Raw genomic sequence first — 17,764 nt, 5'->3', positions numbered from 1 at the left:
CGTATTTTCGTTTATTTTATTCCATTTTAACGCTGAAGTTCTGTCTATCGACATCGCTTTTGAGTGACGGAAATATGCCTGTCGTCCATTGTGGAGAGAGAGGTAACAAAAGGACAAAACAGGTTTTGCATTTCGAGCGGGGCCCCTCGAAAAATTTAGCCCCAATCGAGAGAGACGCTAGACGGAATGGGACGGGACGGACTGATCCAGACGAACAACTACATTTTTCTAGGGTGAAGTAGACAATAATACATGTATGAAGTGAAATATCAAATGGAAACTCTATAGAGCAAAATCGAGATACGAAACAACATATACCAATAAATAATATAACAAGCTGCACTAGTTTCATATGTCAATTTCTCATGCAGTAATATTTTTAAATAAAGTCATAAAAAAGGACAATATGATTTATTTGTTTATATGTATAATAAACTGTAATTATATTCTATATCACTCGAAACTGAAACATATTTAGAATACTTCATGCAGACAATGTGTTAAACTTTCGTAAAAACTTTCAATTTCGTTAACCAATTGCAATTATAAAAGTATTTACCAACAACTATCCAAATGTTTATAAAATCAAGAAGCGTTTCCGACAGAATAGAGTAATTAAATTTGCATGAAAATATACACAATATAAGTGAATAAATAGAAACAGAAATATGATTCGATGTATACAATGTTTTGCATATTAACGCGTTTGTAGAATTTAAAAATGCTTTAATTACATATATATATATATATCATCATCAAATCTCATTACATATAAGTACAAGCATCTTTGAAGGTTGTTACACACATCACCATCATTGATTAACTTTGCGCTCTTATTTTTTCGTCTCACGGCTATTTTTTTGTGATGAACCTTTTTTCTGGACTTCGAGGTCCTCTTTTCACTCGAGCAAATGAAAGAAAAACGTTTCCATTCGAGAGAAGAAGCATTCTTTATCAAGATCCGAAAAACAGATACGGGCGGGCAACAGGGGGGCCCGTTTGCATTTTCGTAATGGTACATCTCCTTTCTCTGTCTCCCGCATTCAATGCAACTTATATAACAACAGACGAGCAGCAGGTAAAATCATTTCGATTAGTTTCGCTCCGAAAGTGAAAGAAAAATATAGATGATGGTATGCGCGTATACCTAGAAGACCGAAAACCAATGGAACTCACGTAAATTACAATTACCTTGCATTGCGGATTTTTTAGTCCTTCCTTATTAAACGAAATTCGCTGCTGGAAATAGCGCACAAAACACTTGAACGATCACAGGAACATCATCGCGCACATAATAAACGTACACATGAGGTGAGCCTGTTCTGCGCGATCTTCGATCCTTTCTTCTTCTTTTTCACTCTTTTCGTCCTCCCTTTTATTTTGTTTCTTCACTTCTCTCGTATTATTTTTTCCTCCGCCTCCTCGAGCCTTCTTTGATCACCGCACGTTAGGTATTTCCGATCTTGTTTATCCTTTCTTTTTTATTTATTTCATTCCCGTTCACTCTTCGCCAGTCGTCGTCGTCCACTTGCTTCTTCTTCTCCTCTCTGCTGTTTCTCTTGCGGTCGTCCCGTTTTACTTCTTCTTTTTTTCTTCTTCTACTCTTTCTTTAGCTCCTCTCGTACATATGTGTTTGTGTTATTCCACTTCTCCGCTTTTCGACTCTTCCGTTGCGTTGGAAGGCTTCACTCATCTGTGCTGTGCCCCTCACCGGACGGCTCACGAGAAGAGACTGCCTCTCGCTCTCTTTCTCTCCTCTGCACCACAGGTAAAATATATTTTATATGTGCGCATCAAAACTATACATTTTGTCCTTATTATTCCACCTTAAGCGCATACTATGCGAGAACGAGATGGGAGAATAAGGGACAAATAAGGGAGGCTGCTGACGTGCATCCTTTTGGAGCAGCGCGCGCCAAATCACTTCGCTTTATTAACTCCTCATCCCACTTTTTTCGCTAAATTACAATACATCTCGTACAAATGGCGGATTAAATAGATTTAGTATGTATTAATAATTCACAAAATTATATTAAAGAATCTACTAATAATAAGAATACGGACATGAACTATGTTTATATACATATTTATATTAAATCATAATTCTTTCTAAAATGTTACGAATAATTTCATTCTGATCAGCAATTCGTAAAATGAAACTCATCCGCATATACTATTTCTGTATACTTGCATGCGCAGGAACTAAAAATATGTCTTTGATTGGATTGAAACCCATCGAATATGCATGAAAAGAGTTGTGATAGAAATCCTATCAAATCAAAACATGTAAAAAATATTTCTTGCATTTGTAAACATTTAATTAATCACAAATTAGGTTTGTCGCGTTATGAAACGTATGTCAAAATGAAAAATAAGTGGTCAATATTAAATATACTAGGAGAGCGCAAAATTATTAATAAGTGAAGGTATTAAACTTGTATAAGTAATGTGCGTAGTCAGAGATTGTACAAGTTAGTGATAATGAAAAATCTATTTTGTATGTATCGAGATGAATGTAAATATAATGCGCAGGGTGGAGGTACGTAACATCCAAATACGTAGCAAGGATAATTGTTGTGTTGCTCGAAACTGAAAGAAACAATTCGCACGCTTTGTTGGCAATAGGTTTAATAATATCGTTACGGTCCGCCAATTAACTGACACATCGCAATTGCAACATTTAGCAATTTGCTTTTCTCGTACACGGTTCCACGAACAAAAAACGTATGCAATGCAAGTAGGGAGAAGAAAGAGAAGGAAAGCAGAGACGCGCGGCGTGGCTACACGGGGCCAGAGCCAGCTTGCATATTGTGGTTTATAAACCCTTAATTTTATGCATCTTCCCCACCGACCCTGTTATAATGCAAAATTTTATTACCATTGCGTGCGGCGACTGCATGCATTACATTCGCAAATTACAACAATGGCACATAAAAAAACAGACACACACTCAGAGAGAGAGAGTGACAGAGGAATACGATAATTGATATGCCTTTTGTTTTTATTATTAATCTTGTATATTGAAATTGCAATAATTTGCATCTGGTTAAAGGATGGTCAAAGAATTTCAAAGCAGGGTCGTAATGAGGATTTGTTTAACATCGTTTCATTGAAAATCGAATAGACCGCCAGCGTTTCGAATAATAAATGAATTAATTAATTATCGTCGTTAAGTAATGGCACGAAACGAGGAAGTGCATCAAAACGCGCTCTCAAATGCGATTACCGTCCGAGAAAATGGATTTACCTTTTGCCCAGGTTTATTGTCCGCCACGTCGGCATTTTTATTTTCGAGAATTCCTCTCTTGCCTCTACGTCTGCTGCCTTTATTTGCGGAGAACGTTCGTAGCGGCTCGGCTTCGAAGATGTAATTAACGATAAACCGAAGCAGGTAACAAAATCTCGCGTCTCGGCACAATGTAATGAATTAAACATCGAATCCAGTAACAATCATAAATTCTAGCGACTTTCACTTTGCATTCGATTATTCGTCGTCGAAATTGATAAACTGGTGGCTGCTTTATTTTATCAATCGACGAACGCAATCATCAAGTTGGCAACACTCATTATTATTATTATTAATTCATCTTGTTTTTCAATGATAGTTAATGGTCAGCATTGAAACCGGTCTCGTTATTTTTTTTTGTTTTTGGCAACGCCGATACGCTTCTATTTACCTTTTCATTTATGTTTTCGCCTTCTTCCTCACTTTTGGTTTATCATGTAATATTTAAAAATTGAATCGAATGCACCGCTTGCATATAAAAGCGATTTTACGAGGTCGTAAACCAGCCGTATCCAAATGGTGTTCATACAAACTGCCGTAAATAAGTTTCTTTGCCTTTTTGTTATATATTTTTTTTACTTCTTTGTCTACTATTCATTTAAAATTTTTAATCAATTTAATCCATAAGATAAGTTACACCATTCACACTTGATTAACTCACAACCATCATATATAATTTCAACAAAAGCTATTAATTAATATCGAATACTTTATTAACGAACGCAATTTATTTTTCGACTTTTTACTTAATTATCAATTAAAATCAACCCGTTGTTTACATTTTACAAACTAATTAGCCTGATCGATAAAAGTAGCAGGAGAAGACAAGTTGCGAATCTATCAAAGTATTCCTCTTAAAGTAAATGAAACAATGTTCGTTCGAAATGTTTTGCATTTCTTAAAATGAAACAAATTCAGGAAATCATTCATTCATTAAATACAATCACTACGTTAATTTTCATCATAATTTTCAAATCATTATTTAAAACTTTGTATACGATTAAATATCACGTAACAATGATTAATTTCAGTAAGCAAAATTGAAAATTTCTTTAGAAAATACTTAAATCTGTATACTTATTATGTTTAATGGTGCTTACGGATGTAATAAAATATATACAATTTATAATGTTGAATTTTATTAGCATGTGTTACAAAATGAATTCACGGTCGAGAAGACATCTCCTCCATAAAAAAAAAGAGGAAAGAGCGCATATAAGAAAACGCACTTGGCGAATTAACGTCATTAAAGAGACGCATCGCCAAAGAACTTATCTAAATATGTATTCAGTTCTGTTGACTGCTGCAAGTAAGCCAAAGTATTAAATTAAATTTTCACTCTTGAAAAAAAGTTGGATTTTGGAGGCATTTCTATGTCTATGTATGGTATTTTTTAGATTATCGTTGCTAATCCTGTGTTAGTTGTTTTACGAAATTGTGTAAATGGCGATCGCGAAATGAGAACGCGTGTCGTGGAACGGTGGCATAAAAGAGTAGCCCCTTGGGGGGGTGGCGAGATGGCGGCGAATGGCTGCGGCGCACAGCATTATTATGATTATTATTATTATTAGTAGCGAGATGGCGTCCATTTGTAAGCGCCCCGTACGTTTGTGAGGATACAAATTCTGTATGAAATGGATGTCGTGCCGTTGCGGCATAATCCGCGCACACACGTACGTATATGGTTGCGTGTGTGCGAGAGAGCGAGATAACCCAGAAGGGGTGCCTTCTTCGTCCCCCCAACAGAGGGATTCATTCCTCTTTCTATGCCCTATTGATTTTCCATCTATATATTTTGCCCACTGTACACAATCTCCGGGGCCTCGTGCAGGGCTTACGCTGGATAAAAAAAGGAGGAAATATTAATCGTCCCCCACAATCGACATTACATGCACACGAACAAAAATATCCTATGTGGGAGAACAAAGCGGGACCCCGCGCCCCCTCACGACAATTTTAAACACCCTCCACCAACCAAACGCAACTGCTTCTATTTACTCTACCCCTAAAAGCAAATACGCCACTCATTTGTTGACTTCTATAAACATTTCTCTAGTAAAAAAAACTATTTAAAACATTACCAATTGCAAATTAATTACACAGAAAATGTTTAAACATTATCTTTTCTGTTTGCACGCGCTTACTTAAATTAATTTTCAATTATCGCATTGTGTGATTTTCGTAGTATTTGCAACTGCTTATCCACAAATAATAGTTAATATTATTTAGCAAAACTGGCGCAGTTTCTTTTAGCATTTTTTTTAAATATATATTATAATTATTAGTAAAACAACACATGGTTGAATTCACTCGAAGCTGACAAATGTAACCTTTAAATTACTAATTTGTAAGTCATGACAACTTAAAGGTCACGAAAAACAATTTACCCGTTGATCTTATTCTTACGTCTTCAGAATGGTAACAATCGCTGAGATATTTCATATTGCCAGGGAATGTAGTTTATAATAGATATGTAAGCAAACAAACAAAAAAGTCATTGAAATAGTGAAATAAATCATAAAATTGCAGTTGCATAACAACGAATAATTCCTGAATCACTCGTGTCGCGGGAGTTCACATTTGATGCCTATTTATTGTATCCAATTAAAAACTTTTTCCTGCTTCGAAATGCTTATGACTACTTACATTTTATTTGAAATCGAACCGATCACTGGTGGACAACTGAAAAAGACAAAAATATACTGTATTAAAAAGAAAATATGAAATGCTCTTTAGTAGAACGATTTGTTAGAGTCTACTCAATTAACCCATATATTCCTGTACGTAACATCGGTTAATAAAAAATATGTTACTACATTTTTATTAAGTAATAAATGAATAAAGATTTGTTTCTTTATTATAATGCACAAAAAAATGTATACAATAGTACCTCGCATAGTGCGCGTTATCGAACAAGTGTTCGAAACCGGACTAATCGAACTAAATACTATTTTAAACGCACAAAAAGAAACTTGATTGCCCAAAAAGAAAAATGCATTTATTTATATTATTTTTTCAATATGCATTGGTGAATTTAAATAATGGTATAAATTTGTATCTAATTTGCGATTATTTGTACATGTAAAGATGAATTAGGCTACAACTTTGCTATGCAAATAAATGTGAGAAATAAGTCAAGAAATACGTGAGTTTGAGGAAATCGATGCTAGCGAAAATAATAACCTGAATGGTCTTGGAAAAACAAGGAGAGGAAAGCAGGAAACAGAACAAACGCAGCCACAGCACACATGCATTTTAGGGACGGACAAAGACAATTTTAAATTGCGCGCGCAAAGCGCCAATCGAAACCGTTTCCGCCGAAACGACCGTTTCGCTACCCCGGAAAGAAAAATGGACGATATAAGGTGTGTGCGAGCTTCCCATACTACTCAGACCTTTCAGAACTTTGTATATTATAATGAGGCGATAGACACTGTTTGTTGGTTGCCATGGTTACAACAAAGGTTGCCGTGGAAATGGCGGGCTCTTCGTAATGCAATTTCTGTTCGAAAACGGTTTTAATTGGATCGAGATGTATGTGTACGTGTGCAATTCGAAAACTGGCTCCATCGTCGTCGGACACGACCTCTGCAGCGGCTAGGCTCCTCCTACAGTTCTTCCTTTGACGACTCTCGCCAAGCGAACAGGACGACATGCCGCCTGCTCGATAATTCATTCGAATTAAAATAACAAAAATAAAAGGGTAGCAAACAAAAAACGATTGCGGCAATTTAAAATTCTTGTGCCCTATATCAGAGAATCCACCCCCGTCATTCTGCGATGTCATTTGTTGTCTCAACAAATATAGAATAGAAACATCCACAATTTACCATTAATGGCATTTTGCGACTATCTACAATATTTAAATGTTTCCCGATAGGAGATTAAAAATTTACGTAACTTTGTTTTAATTTTATTTTAGAAAATTTTCCAGGAAGTTGGGAAGGTTTTCTGCAGACTCCCATGAACAGAAGTACATTCGTTAATTTCAGCATCTACTTCCTCTTTCAAATCGCATTCCGATGCACCAAGTTCGTCGTCACAACTCAATTAAATAAAATGTAAATCTCCTACCGGTAAACGTTGAATTATTGGAAAATTTAGTAAAGATGCAGAATGTCGTTAACGTTAAATCGCAGGGCGTAAAATGCAATAATCCACGTTCGTCTCCAAACAAAATTATTCCTAATTCGATAATCGAATATTGACGATATTGAAAATGTTTTCAAGTAAAATTCGTTATTGTAGAGTCTATTATCAACTTTTAAATTATGCACCTCTAAAGTAAGTTTTAAACTATAATATACATATGATTTAAATCATGGATGATGAATGAGAGTATTTAGGGTACGTTCTGATTCTGAAATACAAATAAAGTTGTTTTCAATTAAATATCACAATATTTCTATGAATTCAATGAAATGTTTTTTGTTTAATAGATTGAAACTATAAACATTCCAAATATAATATTCGTTTCTCCGGGAGACGTGATGCCTAGAATCGCGCCACCAATAAATATGTAAATCTGCTCGGTTCTGAACCCACACGCTTCGTGAATTAGTAATGGAGTCCACGTTACGAAACAGCCGCCGAAGCGATATGAAGAAATTGCAAGATGGAGAGAAAGACAGAGGGAAAAAAAAGAAGAAAGAAATAAGAATATTCCGCATGCACAATTCCGTTCTTAATGTTCCGTTTGTAAATGCATTGTGCTGTCAAGTTCCACATAAATTTCTCCCGCCGTTGCTGTAACTATTAAAAGAGAACCAACTAATTTTACTGCAAGAGCACACGTTCGTTTGTTCGTCGTTGCGACGGGCGTCGCGGTGCTTCTTGGATCATCACCGACAACCATGATCGGAATAATTAAAAATAATTGTGATCAATTTCTTGCCCATTTTAGTCGCTGTTTTCCATTCCTATTGAAGACGAGTGTGGTGGTAGTAGTAGTACTAGTAGGTAGTGTCTAATGAGTGAGCGGAGGGCAAGGAGCTGAAGGAGGAGGACGAGACGAAGGAAAGACCAGAGCGAGGAACAATAATCGCCGCCATCTCCGTGCCGCGGAAGAAGGACGGATGTGGAGGAGGTTGCCGTGGACCGAAGAGAGACGGCGTCGGAGCGGTTAGAGTTCGGGTCAATTGCCTGATGCTCTCTTCTCTTCTCCATCCGAGCGAGCGCCTGCCGTCGTCTCTCTATTTAGAATCATTTCTTTAGTTCCACAGCCTCTCTTCTCTTCAAACGCAAGACGAGCTGAATCCGTCTCACGGCATTCCAAGAATGGTTTCCAATTAGGGAAAAAAATATTTATACACTCGCACAGACACACGCTAAATCGCAACAAAAGGAGCTATAATTAATACCGAGCTTCTTCGCCCCGTCCGACTCTGCCAAATACTACAGAAAACACCAACGTCACGGAAAATCACCATCGCATCCAATGAAAACAAATAACCGTATTTTATCGGATTATAAGCAGAAAATTGCTACGTAGAGAAATCGACTTAGTGGGGTACAACTTATGGAACGTAGGGTATGTGACAACGAGTGAAATACTGCATTCCTATAAATTTAGGATAAGTCTAGAAGAAAAATAGATTTCATACTTCGTTAAGCAATGTTCAACCATGATTCTACTATTTTTAATACATTTTCATGCAAGCACAATTCGTTTCAAACAATTAAACTTAAAAAAAACAGAATTGGTTAAAGCTACAATTGTCTTTGATGACGTATTGAAATCCTTGGATAAATGATTGTAATATTGAGAAACGCGATGACTCGCATCATATTCGAAATTATAATTATTTGAAGTCTTACTCAGACTTTGATTACACGACTCACTTGCTGTCTTGTTATTTTCTTTAAATCACCATTAATCGATATTTCCATACATACATATTATAACAAACACATTGTTAAGATATATTTTTCATATGTTCCAGATATTAGTTCTTATACATAAGTATTAAAGCAATTAAGAAAATATTTCACATGACTCAGAAATCATCTGCATTTACGTCATTCTGTTTGTCAAATTATCATTCGTAATTGCAATTGCTATAATCCATTTGAGAAATGCACATTTCTATTTGCGACTTTTCACTTATACATTAATATTTTCGGAAACATCTTAGAATATCAGGTGAGATTTTAAAATTGGGAGAACATTCAATATTTGGAACTGAACGACAGAAGTTAAATCGAGCAACCACTGGTATGTGTACAAAGTTGCTACGATTCCTTGATTTTGTTGGTAATTTAATATGGAAAATTTGTATTTGTCAAATATGCTGGGGAGCATAAACCAAATATTTGTGCGATAGGTAAATAGACGGAGCAAACTTTGTTTGAATTTAATGACGGCATTTCTTTTCGTTCCCGTTGCGAATATGCAAGAAACACCAAATAAGAAGTAGCAGTTGACTTCGACTGGTCCACACCGGAAGCGGAAGGGGATGGCAACGATATTAATATAAATTGAATGCGACGATGTTTGTTCAAGCCAAGCCAAACTCGCGCCGCGGCCTCCGAGGCACTAAAACTTTTCATGTTACTGCGAAAGTTGTAAAATAGTGCAATACTAATTTAAACTAATGCATTTATATTATCATCGTAAACGTTTCACTTTATTCCATTTTATTTCCACTGCTCCCACCCATCTAAGGAAAACTACCCTCGCACATTCAATGAACGGAAACACTAACTGAATTGAGCTGAAACAATCGGTTCATACTGAATAGTAAACGTAGACCACTCACTGAATAATACTTGCCAAGTAAATTACAAGTTACAGTGGAGTGCAATATCTCTTATTTCATTCGTAAATACTTGCACAAGTATAGTGAAATTGAGATAAAACTTAACAAGTATTGTATAACGCACTCACCAACTTTTATACTCAAAATTACAAGATTTTTTTAAATGAAATGTTTGTCTGGATTTAATCAGCAATTAGATAAATATTATTACTCCAGAACAAGTTCCAAATAATACAGTTACTAAATAATGTAAGATATAGAATACCTCTTGGTCTCAAAACAAAATGTGCCTATATTTTCCTGTTTAAAATGATTATTTCACAGTTATCCAGTTATATTCAAGTTGCTTAGAACCAGATGTATGTTCGTGTCTTTACTTTTCCTACAAGCTTAGTATTTAAAATATCGTCGAGCAATTTAGGAAGGTACAAGAATCGAATATTTTGCTGCATTCCAGGCAAGAATCCGTTGGCCGATGTTGTGTCGGCTGCGCAAATTGTTTGCTTTTTTTCCCTTCTTTTCGGCGTGGTCAGAGGAAGACAGACAGAGAGAGAGAGTCAGAAGAAGCTGGTTTCGCTCCTCTTTATCTGCACTTCTCAAGCCGACGAATATTTCCAGATGGATCGCCTCTCCGAGGATCGCGTACACCATTAACCGGCACCGCAAACAACAACGAAATTCGCACTCCCTTTAAGAAAACTACTGAACGAACGAACTGCACAGTATGCAGTTAATTGCACCATACAAATAACATCGACTTTAGTTTACTGCAATTAAATACGAGCCGGTTCTACCGAATGGTTGTTGACCTATTGATAGTGTTGTTATTATTAAGTCACACATCCGAAATGGAGAGATGTTAAATATTCATCTTCTAAACTGGGCCTTGCATAATTCCACACGGCAACCGAGCATGACTGGACCTTAATACGTGTGTAAATGCAGCGGTGCCTTTTCAAAAATGCACGAGCCAACATGCACTCTCCCTCAAAATTATTCATACTATAATTGCATTTCATAGTAATGTTAAACCTAACGCAGATTACTCAAACGCCTCTATGATATTTTACTATTTCTAAAAATCACATACAATTGTTACTATATTTGTTAACAAATTTGTTGAAATACGCTATAATTTCAGCAGCAGGTTAAAAATACTTAATTTTAGGTAATCGTGATTTAATTGTTTATATACAATCAAACAAAATTCAAAGCAAGCATAAAATCGTATTTATTTTTGCAGTTATAATCTTTTGAAACCAATTACTGCCTCACTTCCAAAGCTTCTTACAGATCCTAATACATGGAATAAAGTTTTTTTTTTAAATTTTTATATTGACAAAAATGAAAATATTTATATTTATTTAAAAACGACACTAATAACCTCAAGTGTTTTCGAAACGACAATTATCTCCTACTCATGGCAATTCTCGAATGTGTGCTCTTTCGAGTCTAAACCCGAGTTTAGACAAAAATATCATATTTGACTTAAATAAATCTATTTTGCAATTGCAGAATCTCCAGTCAAAATATTATATTTGTACGTTATTACATTGTATGCTCCAAAGGCATTTTGCCAATACAAATCTATTTTTAGAAAAAAAAAAGTAAAGTTACCTATATCTATTACAGTAGATATGCAACTAATTTTGAATTAAATATCATTTTTCTCTCCGTTTATTTAACTAATTGTTCATTTGGATTAAATCACTGACTAATTATAATTACTAAACACTTTTGTTCAATACTAGCGCATTAATGACAATGATTTTTCGATTTTGTTTTCATTTACTATAATATTATTAAATGTTGGTGGAAAGATTTCTATCGGTAATGGAGAATTAAACTGGAAAGGGTACATACCGACAGCGAATATGTATACATTATATTAACCACCTGTTGGTGTGTGCATATATATATATATGTATACAATATACATGTATGGTGGAGAAGCACATGATGTACATAGTCGAGCATGTATTATTGTTGCAGCCGCTTTTCGCAATTCGAGCAATAAGTTAATTCCAATAATCAAAATAAACTCGCTGACCCGAAAACCAAATATTTATTTTCACATCGGGTGGAACTAGCTGACGCTCCATCAATTGATTAACAATTCACTGGTAAATGATTGCTGGAACTAATATTAATTATCGTTATAATTACTACACGTCCTATATAATTGAATTAAAACAATTAATGTAATTATTTGTATTACAATAATATTTATTAATTATTATAATTTGATTTTCATACATTCACAATTTTAGATGAATCATTTATTCGTAGAATAAAATAATACTAGAAAATCTGACTGACTAATCATAGAATATTATCAAAAGCGTTCTAAAGTTTGTTCAAATATAAGCTAGAACATGGATCGGAGATCCGCGGCTCCGGAAAGAAATTCTTATACAACATTGATAAAATTTCAATGATATATTATCAATTATTATAATCAACATAAAGATAATCAATTACTTAGTGGTACAATTAGATTTTTCATTTCATCATGGGAAATCGTTAAAGCTGTAATATGTATGTAGGAAATGCAAAGATTATTGATTTATATACAAATTACACTTTCATAAATGAAAACCTGACACAAATTCGGTATAACGGTGAATTTAGTTATCGATGAACAAATTAACTGGATAAATATATTAGGTGGCGTTGAAACAAGTATTGTAACAGATGTTTATAGAATAGCAAGAAACTAAACCTAAACTAATATTTGCATTAACCGAAGTAAAAAAAGTCCAGTTGTTTGACCCAACCATTGTCTCAAGTTTCTCAGCTTTGATCTCATCAAAGACACTAATTTAAATTATCTTTAGAAATATATATTTTTCCCTCTTAGTCATAACATACATTAATATAAGTAATGCCGTTATTAAACGATCAATAATTTCTGACTTAAACGTACGAGTATTAATTTTAATTAATTAAATTAACAGAGCAATAGAAGAAAAAAAAAGTAAAATTTTATCCAGGAAACGTCTGCATCTTTGACTGAATATAACATAAACTATTGTAGAGGCCAGCTAATTAATTTCCAGCTAACATCTGTCTCGTTCGCATCCCCTTTCAAACGCACGTACATGAACAAAAAAAAAATACGACAGGCTTAATATTTTTTTTTGTATGCTCTTTGCATCCTTTCCCTTCCGTACATAGTTGTTGATATTATTATTATTTCGTTGTGTAATGGTCGTGCACGGAAACGTGCAGGGGTGTCGTCGTTTTCACCCTCCCAAACCCGTAAGCCTTTCCGTTCAAATTACACTTTGCCTACGTTCTCCTCGAAATAAACTGAACCCGTGGTTTTAATCAATTTGAATTAATCAATTGCAACGAATACGACCACTACTCCTCACTCAAACGAATGTACGTAGAGAATTTATGACTGAATTAACGCACTAAATGCTCATAAGAACGTACAACTATATCCAGTGGATGATTATGCAAGTATTTAATCAGTCTTTTTAATTGAAATAAAAATATGTGGTTTGATTGAACGACAAATTGTACGTTCGTTCGAACGAAGAGATATCAAAGTACGATTAACATGCATAAGTTTGCGTTGATTGTATATTTATCAAGATTTAATTTTTAATTTCGATTTGACAAAAGATCAAAGGACTTGCAGTGAGCAAGAAAAGTAATTTGTTTTAGATTTCTGTAGATCTGTAAAGAGTTCACCTGGCTCCAGACATTTAACTTGTAAGTTTTCGTTCTAATCACGGATAGCGTGCGTGTATTTGTGATGTCTGCTATGAAAGAGAAGGAGAATAACAAACAGCGACGGGGCCCAAATAATCGATGGTATTCATGAGCTGAAAGGGCGGCAGTATTATGTAATTCTAACGTTTTTAACGTACTTGCTCTCTCGCATATGAGCCAAGCGTGCGTTCGTCTGTGTGTATGTGTATGCTTGTCAGAAACGGCCCGAACAGCAGCTGCCATTCCGTTCTCTCCACTTTACTACATTCAATATGGACTTACCGAAATGAAACTTAATAACCAACCATTGTTCTATTCACGCTCACAATTAAATCAATATGATTCATCTTCATTGCTGACCGAATGATAAACACATACTGATATCTTTCAATAAATACAATTTTCACAACAATCACAATTTTAACAATTTTTTTCTTGTTAAAATTTCAAAATTATTCAATATAAGAAATGATCATTTTTTATGTAGAACTCTAACATGTAGATGTTGTAAACGCAACGCAACGCACTGTAACAGTAACACATGTCACTGTCATTTAATGTATGTAAGTCGTTACACGGATACGTAAAGCGCTTGCATCCACTGTTTCAATTAACATCTGCAATTGTAACAAACAATAGAGACCACTCCGATTGGCTCGGATGTAGTATAGAGATTAGGGTGTACAGAATATCCTAAGTATACGCAGTAAATTATAGTGTAGTGAATTATTGCATAGCCCTGGATTTGGTAATCAAATTATTGATCTGACAACAACTGCATCTGAATGGATGTAGGATGGAAACTATTACATTTTAAGATAACGAAATATTAAATTATTTAGAAATCTAATGTTTGTATAGTTTTTCGTATAAAATAATTTACAAAAACTGAATTGAAAATCATTAATTAAGTAGCAATTTAAAGAAAAGAGACAACAAACTTGTGTGTTTTATAAATCATTTCTATCAATTAATTAACGTTTGTTATTATTGATGCGATAACATTTAATATTGCTTACAGTAAGTTTAGACAATTGCTGTTGCTAATGCATACTTTATATCATAATTTATGTCATTAAATTTGATTACTGAGCAATTTGCTAGTATTTTATTCATTTATATAAACGAAATATGTGCTAATAATAAAAAATAAATGTTCATTGAAACTAAAAAAGTGATAAATCAGTCAGGAAAATAATCTAAAAATACTTCGCTTATCTCTCACTTAATTAAACAACTAAAATTATAAATATAAACATAAAGATGTGTATCAAAACTCATATCTTCCCAATATTATTCACATAGATGTTTCTCTTTGCAAAAGGGAGATAATTTTTAACAAATTACAGTTTCATAAACAAACGGATTCGCATGTCATCGTGTGTGGTCATGTTATCGAAAGAATATAACACCTAGGTACGAAATAAATAAATACAGACAAATTGAGAAACATCGACCATTAGAAAATTTATAATAAATAAGTTTGCTTAAAATTGAAAAACATTCAATAAAACTTTGTTTTTGTATGTATTTATTTACTGCTTATCTTATGAGCTTCAAACGACTTACTTATATGATGTAACGATAAGAAACTTTTAGATTATATATTGTATTAATCGATAAATTTGTTTGCATCTCAATAGTAGTCAACTCGCTTGGAAAAACACATCAACATAAAATGAACATATGAAATGGTAGGAACAAAGTCTAAATTATTGTTGAATAACAAAAATAATTAATTACAATATCGTATCGAATGAATTAACATCAACAAATGCATAAAATAAATTATACACAAAAATAAGAAATATTAGAAAATTGTACATAAAGAGTGAAAACAAAAATCTCAGAAATAAATGCATGTTAACAATAATATTAACGAGTTGCATAGGAAAATAGACTTGCTCAACTTGATTTTTATTGTTAGTTGTCTGACCTCAAACTAAAGACAATTGGCATTTAACAATATCAACTACGTGCTTGATAATACCCATTGCCAAAGCATTGTATGTTCTAATCAATTTCACATCCAAACATAATTCAACGCAAATGACCATTTAAAAAACAGTTGACCATCAAGGAAGCAACGTGAGAATATAAGATTTCTAATGTTCCCTTTATCTTTCTCTTCTCATTTACACATTTTCTTTGTTACCTGCTTTATTTGAGAAATCGTTTTGGTATTCAGCACCTAACGTATATTAAATAATTTTAAATCAAGTTCCTCAAAATAATAATAATTTCATGTAAATGAGCCTCTATTTGGGGGAAAGCAATGTTCTAGAATCTAGTATATACTTTTATTTTTTCTTTATTGAATGCAAAACTAGAACTTATCTGTTTTTATTTCTTTGTGCTTTGTAGATAGATTGCTTTATAAAATAATAATACAAAAAAAATACGGCTTATCAACTCTCATTCAAATGGAAGTATTCGTATCAGAGTTTTGTATTTCTTAGGTTTTCGTCCTTATAACAATCATTTACTATTGCTGACAATAAACGATTAGTTGTATTATTAAACTTATTACTACGTGACATAAGTAAAGTACAGGTGTAAGTTATTTTGTGTGGTGATATTACCACCTTATAAATACTATAGAAAATCATGTAACTCTGCCAGACACAGCTGCAGAACTGATGTCTCCGTCAATGTTTAAAGTTTTATATAATTCAGCAAGTGAAAAGGTCTACGTTTGTTCGAACTCTGGCCATTCTAATACCGAATCGTTTTGCAACTTACATATAAATAAATAATGAGTTACACCGGTCGTGAATAGATCATTCCTTCAAGCCAATATTACTAGTAAAGATATGATAAATATAAAATGAATTCTAAACGGAGCAATAAATTTGAGTCATGTATGGTCTTAATACTTATTCATTATACTTAGATTATTATGCCAGAATATCACAAAGTCGGGATGGACTACACCGAAATAATGTATTTCTAGTATAGAATCAATAACAGTAATTAAAATGCTTAGTAATTGATGAGGACAAATATGGAGCAAAATCTGCATAAATCGTATAAATATTGTATGTAATACGGACAATGTGTATGGATTAGAGCGGAGATGTGAATAACAGAGGCTAAAATGAAAGGAATACGGGGGGGATACGGCATTATTGAATTAAAATGGAAAACGCAGAGAAGCAACAAGAAGTGGAGAACGAGAGAGGACGTAATAAATTTAAGCGTCCTCTCCTCAAATAAAGAATCGATACAAATGGATCCATCCCCACCAACGTGCAAAACCATCGGTGCCGTTGCTGCTCCCGCCCCGCCTAGGCCCTATTCAGTGACAAAGACTGCCATCCCTTCGCTTCCCTTCACCCCCCTTTCAGAACGTAGAGAGAACCCCTACCACTTTGCGCGCCGCCAGTGGCCCATCTGAGGGTCCGAAATGCCCTACCTACCTACGATTGATTATAAAAATACATCTAAGAAAAAAATCAACCAATCTTCTTATATAACAAAACCATTTTGAGCCTTTTAATGCAATTAATTAAATTAACAGTTGTCATAAGCTTCCAATACCTTTTATGATGTGTGTGCATACTTTATTAAAAGAAGACATAATTTTCTAATGTTATGAATACTCATTGAAGCTTTCAACAAAGAATAATACACTTAAAAAATGTGAACATATTACATTAATTAATAAAAACATGTCTAATTGATGTAACAAAAATCATTTTATTGTTTACATAGCAAATCGAATGTTTCAACAAGTGTATGCATTTATATTATTATTTCTACGAAATGAATTAAATAATTAGAATAAAAAATAAAAGATATTCTTTAACCTGGGAAATTCCATTATTCACTATAATCTAAGTATCGATGCACGAATGTCTGCAACTCTGAACAAATAGAACTGATTTGGATTGTTGAGAAACTTCCCGAGGTCGATAATGAATTATGAGAAAGAAATATAAAAAGTACCTGTACTAATAATAAATAAACTCTAAATTACTTTATGTAAGATGTTAAA

The 17,764-nt window shown here is 33.8% G+C and overlaps 1 protein-coding gene across 13 annotated transcripts in view; it reads right to left on the bottom strand.

Moving 5' to 3' along the window:
* Positions 1-17,764, bottom strand: part of LOC108567234 (bromodomain adjacent to zinc finger domain protein 2B) — a 38,524-nt gene that overhangs the window by 18,567 nt on the left and 2,193 nt on the right. For 12 of the 13 annotated variants that reach the window (XM_017927570.1, XM_017927576.1, XM_017927574.1 and 9 more), the window contains exon 2: positions 5,933-5,968. The gene's annotated coding sequence lies outside the window, so the exon portion shown is untranslated. Of the gene's footprint in view, positions 1-1,191; positions 1,758-5,932; positions 5,969-17,764 lie in introns of all 13 variants that reach the window. The other variant, XM_017927572.1, reaches the window with a different exon arrangement.

This window comes from Nicrophorus vespilloides, unplaced genomic scaffold (genome assembly GCF_001412225.1).
Source record: "Nicrophorus vespilloides isolate i.1.1-1 unplaced genomic scaffold, Nicve_v1.0, whole genome shotgun sequence".
Taxonomy (NCBI): domain Eukaryota; kingdom Metazoa; phylum Arthropoda; class Insecta; order Coleoptera; family Silphidae; genus Nicrophorus; species Nicrophorus vespilloides.
This window is presented reverse-complemented; position numbering and strand designations above follow the sequence as displayed.